The sequence below is a fragment of the Myotis davidii genome, unplaced genomic scaffold (assembly GCF_000327345.1).
Source record: "Myotis davidii unplaced genomic scaffold, ASM32734v1 scaffold944, whole genome shotgun sequence".
NCBI classification, from domain to species: Eukaryota; Metazoa; Chordata; class Mammalia; order Chiroptera; family Vespertilionidae; genus Myotis; species Myotis davidii.
In genome coordinates, this window is record NW_006296283.1 from 61,929 (window position 1) to 67,970 (window position 6,042).

A 6,042-nucleotide genomic window follows, 5' to 3' on the forward strand; every position below is an offset into this window, starting at 1 on the left:
AACCGGTTAGGCACATATCGAGATTTTAACACTTAAAACCTCAATGTCTAATGAAAACATTTTTCATAAACATCAAAGTCAATTATTAACATGGACATATTTTTGTAAAATCCAGGTAAAATAAAGACATGTCTGTTTTACTTAAACCCACAAATGTAAGCTAACTTTTACTCACTGGCAATTAATCATAGATGAACTTGAGAAGCATTTCAGTTAACTTCTATATTTCTGAGAATTTTGAATAACCATTCCTTATAAGCACTTGCCTTTAAATTAATTTTAACAATACCATTTAGAGGTAGAAAATTATCTCACATTTACAACATACATATAGAGACACACACAGACAGACACAAACAGAGAACGGTTGGATTCAAATTTTGTTTTGGAGGCACTTACAATTTATCTCTGTCCTTGACCAGTCTAGTTCCAAATGACCTTCCCCCCTTTAAAATAAGGACAGCTATTTTAATACCTGAAAAGTATTGGGTTAACACCTAAATGACATCATAGGTCGATCCATTTATCCTCTTTTCCATTCATTCTGCCTACTTTTATAGCCGGCTTTTTGTAATTGTGCACATAAAAATTAATTTAAAAGTATTAAAGGATCCTCATCTCAGCCATCTTAGTATTGATGGGAGGTTGACTGTTGTGGGGTTTGTCTGCCTCAGTGGCATGATTGCCCATGTCAATTCTGAGATCTAAGTAAACTTCTAGGGAAAACCAGCCCTTTCATGTACATTTCCTTATAAGCCAAATGCAGTGACTATCCCTTTAGGACCGGAGGAAATTTCCTCGGGCAATCACACAAAGACTCTCAGTTGCCTAAATACCCCAGCACTGCAACGCTTCCCACCACCTCAAGGATTTTCTAAGAACAGCTCAAAGCCATGGCCAGCTACTTATAGCAAGGAGGCTGGGGATTCTGAGAGAAACTCACCCAACTTCACACGATGCAAAGCAGGGAGTCCGTGGGGCACAATGGTCCCTTGTTTGTACTTAACACGGGGTTTGGGTCCACAGGGTGGTCCTGGGTGAGCTTCTCAGAATTCTTGCCAACTATGCCAAGTAAATATCAGTGTAAAAAATGTACAAACCTATAGAGAATTGTTATAAGAGTTTATTTGAGCCAAACTGATGACATACGCTAGGGAGCAAGATCTCAAGTGCTCCCTAAATTGATATTGTTAAGGCAGCAAAGCACAGTGGTTTAGAATGTGGCCTCTAGGGCAGTGATGGCGAACCTTTTGAGCTCGGCCCGTCAGCATTTTGAAAAACCCTAACTTAACTCTGGTGCCGTGTCACATACAGAAATTTTTTGATATTTGCAACCATAGTATAAAAAAAGATTTATATTTTTGATATTTATTTTATATACTTAAATGCCATTTAACAAAGAAAAATCAAGCAAAAAAATGAGTTTGCGTGTCGCCTCTGACACACGTGTCATAGGTTCGCCATCACTGCCCTAGATGTAGACTATGGAGTTCAAATTCCAGTTCAGCCAGCCGTTTGTCCTTGAGTTCAAGTTACTTCTCTCTCTATGTCGCAATTTCCTCTTCTGTAAAATGGGGATAATAATGAAAACATATGCTGTGGAGATTAGTTGTGGTAAAGAATAAATGAATTCATATCTGTGAAGACCTTGAAAGAATGTCTAATGTACAATAAATGCTCAGTAAATATTAGCTATTTTCATTATGGTGGGAACTGCACTGGGAGGTTACACACATTATCCCATTCAATCTTATCAAAACTCACAAGATATGAAAATCACTAGTCCCATTTGACAAACAAGAAAACGAAGGCTCCAACTGGTTAAATAATTTATCCAAAGTCACAGATCTAGTAAGTGATAGAGTCAAGATTTTAACCCCAACAGAAAAAAATGAAGAAAATTTTTAAAAAGAAAAGAGAAAGAGAAAAAATTTTTTTTTAACCCAGAATCTGTCTGGCAAGAAGCCTGTGTTCTTTCATTATATTACAAGGGAAACAAATTCAATCTTCAGACCGGAGGAGCTTACCTTCTAAAAGACAAAAGATGGGGGGAGAGGCGATGGGGTAGAAAACATAGTGTTTTCTTTCTATGCTATTTTTACCAAAACGGCAAGACTTAAAGTATAATTTAACAAAAGTTTTAAAGCAGGAGAAAGAAATGTGGGTAGTAGGAGATTGCTCTAACCAGTGGTTCTCAGTGCTGCCGTCCCAGGTCAGTAGTCATCTTCACTTGTTAGGAATGCAAATCCTCAAACCCAATCCCAAACTTTCTGACTGGGATGCCTTCGAAGCTGTTCTGATGCATCTGTACCTGGTAAGTTTGAGAATCCCTGCTCTAGAGCAAGGAAAGTGTGAGAGTTGGTAGTGAAAATGCAGGTCAAAGGCAACGGGATGGATGTGTGTCTGGCAGGAGAGATTGGGACTATTTCTTGGTGCCGGAATGGGACATGCTCCTCTTTCTGACGTACCGAGGAGAAAATGGGGTGCAGAGAGGCCGACGGGCGGCTCTCAGTGAGAGATGACTTTCTTACACTCTTGCACTTTTGCTACGTTTCCGCTCCTTTAACCTGAACATTTCTTAAAAACAGGAAATAACGTTTAAAAATGTTTAACTGACAGAAAATGTATATTTGTACAATTTGGGGCACTTCTGTGTGGTGGTTTTTTCACAGCCCATTTATAAAAGAGAAAAACAAAACGACATTTATTAGGACCCTACTATGTACCAGGTTCTACATTTGGACCTTCCTTTCTTGAGGAATTTTTTTTCTCCATGAATTCTCATAACAAGAACTACTGTGATTTTATAGATGAGGAAACTGACGTTCGAAGACTTTAAGCCACTGTGCGGGAAGTCATGCAGCTGTGATGGGAGATCTAGGGTTCCAATGCACAGCTTCAGCCCGGTGTGAATTCAGCTCACAGCGCTGCCTGGGAAACAGAGGGGTGCTAAGGAGCCTTCATGTCACAGGCACTCAAGGGAGACATGCATGGAAGCCACCCTGCACCTGGGCCTTCCCAGGGGTCAGGCAACCTGGAATAGCTCCTCTTCTCCATCCCTCCCTGGATGTAACACCAAACTCTATGGTTAGAGAAGGGTGAACTGCGCAAATGAGACTATATTTTTATTTTTAGTTTGTAAAAATACGTTTTTATGAATTTCAGGAAGAGGGAGAGAGATAGAAATATCAATGATGAGAGAGAATCATTGATCGGCTGTCTCCTGCATGCCCCTCATTGAGAATCGAGCTCACAACCCCATCATCTGCTCTAAGAGGGAATCGAACCATAACTGCCTGGTTCATAGGTCAATGTTCAACCACTGAGCCAAGTGACCGGGCCAACCAACTTTTTTTTTTTTAAATCCTCACCTGAGGATATGTTTTCATTGACTTTAAAGAGAGAGGAAGGGAACGAGAGAGAGAGGGAGAAACATTGACGTGAGAAAGAAAAAATGACTAGTTGCCTCCCCTATTTGCCACAACTGGGGATCGAACCTGCAACCTGGGTATGCGCCTTGACCAGGAATTGTATCTAGACATTTTGGTGTATGGGATGATGCTCCAACCAGCTGAGCCACACTGCCCAAGGCTCAACCATTTTTAAGTGTCCAATTCCATAGTGTTAAATATATTGGCAGCAGATCACCAAAACTTTTTCATCTTGCAAAACTGAAACTCTATACCAAATAAACAGCAACTCCCCATTTTCCCTCCCTCAGCCCCTGAGAGGCCACCATTCCACTTTCTGTTTCTATGAGATTAACTGCTCTAGGCACCTCATATAAGTGGAATCATAAAGTATTTATCTTTTTGTGACTGGATTATTTCACTTAACATAATTTCCTCAAGGTTCAATCATATTGTAGCATATGACCAGATTTCCCTTTTAAAGGTTGAATAATACTCCATTGTTGTGTATACCACAAAGGATAAATAATACACCACTGTACAGGATGGGCAAAAGTAGGTTAAATTACCAGCATCAAGGATACAAAATAATAATAACAATGACAAATACAAATAATAAATAAATAATAATACAAGAATAAACTCTGTTTTGTATACTCTATAACTGTAAACCTATTTTTGCCCACCCCTGTATATTCCACATTTGTTTATCTGTTCATCCATCAGTGGACATGTGAGCTGCTTCCACCTTTTGGGCATTGTGAGTAGTACTTCTATGAACATGGTGTACAAATATCTCTTCAAGATTCTGCTTTCATTTATCTTGGGTATATACCCAGAAGTGGGATTGCTCGATCATCTGTAGTTCTCATTTTATGAGGAACTGCCACAGTTTTCCACAGTGGCTGTACCATTTTACATTCCTACCTATAGTTCACCAATGTTCCCATTTCTCTATAGTCTCATCAATCCTTGTTGTTTTCTCTTTTATTAATAGTAGCCATCCTAATGGGTGTGAAGTTATATCTTATTGTGGTTTTGATTTGCATTTTCCTTGCAATTACTGATGTCAAGCATCTTTTCATTTGCTTGTTGGACATTTCTATATGTTCTTTGAAGAAACATCTATTCAAGTCCTTTGCCCTTTTCTAAATTAGGTTATTGGAGGGTTTTGTTGCTGCTTCTATCTTCTACTAGGGACCCAGTGCACGAAGATTCATGCATGGGCGGGGGGATACCTCAGCCCAACCTGCACCTTCTCCAATCTGGGAGCTCTCAGGGGAGCCCTCTCCAATCAGGGAGTTTCTGTCTGTCTTTGTGATCATATGAATGAATTGTCTGAGACCCCCAATCCAGTTGGTTTGTTGCTCACAGAATAATAGAGGCATTTTTTTTCTTTGCTTCATTGGTGGAGATTTCCTGGAAGTTTTAGGATAGCTTCACTTTAATTTTTCCCCCCAAACTGCCGGCTCTCCCGCTTCTGCTCTCCGCCCACCATCTTTGTCAGGTTAATATGCATATTCACCCTGATTGGCTAGTGAGTGTAGAGAAGGGATGGTCAATTTACATGTTTCTCTTTTATTATATAGGATATGCAGTCAGTGGATCAAGTCCTCACCTCTCTTATCTTTAATATTTTCTAATCAAGAGATGCCTGACCTGGTTAGATAGCTTATTTGGTTAGGAAGTCATCCTGATATGCCAAGGTTATGGGTTCAATCCCTGGTCAGGGCACATTAACCAATCCTTGGTCAAGAATCAACCAATGAATGCATAAATAAGTGGAACAACAAACCTATGTTTCTCTCTCTCCCCCCCTTCTTTTATCTTTCTCTAGTCAATAAAATTTAAAAAAGAAAAGAGATGCCCCAAGATACTCTCCTGTTTATAAATACTAAGAATACAGAGAATTTTGCTCTAAAGAAATCTTGAAGTTGGAAAGGAACCATTTCATAAACTCCAGAACTCCTGGAGAAGTTTTGATAAGTATGAAGTCTTTCGTAAAGGTATTATGTTAGTATTATTGTCCTCATTCATTTCAGCTGAACATTTACAGAGTATCTACTATATAGCAGACACTGTATCATGTATATTTTAGAGTTAATACAAAAAACACGAATTTTAATTCCTATGATCCAACACCCACCAGGTAGACTCTGGGCCACTATTCTTAGATATACAATTTACCCTTAAACAATGAGGAGTTAGGAGCCATCTTACACGTAGTGAAAATCCACTTATAACTTTTGACTCCCCCCAAACCTGACTCAGTATCCACGGGGGAGGGGGTGGGGACTGGTTCCAGAACCCTCACAGTTCCCAAAATCTGAGGATGTTCAAGTCCCTTATATAAAACCAGAGGCCTGGTGCACGAAATTCATGAATGGCTGGGAGGGAGGGGTCCTCTCAGCCCGACCTGCACCCTCTCCAATCCAGGACCCCTGCCTGCCTGATCACCCCTAACTGTATCTGCCTGCCAGCCTGATCCTCCTAACTGCTCTTCCCTGCCAGCCTGATCACCACTGACTGCTCTTTCCTATCGGCCTGATCCCCCTAACTGCTCTCCTGCCAACCTGATCGCCCCTAACCACCTCTGCCGCAGCCCCTGCCACTGTGGCTTTGTCTGGAAGGA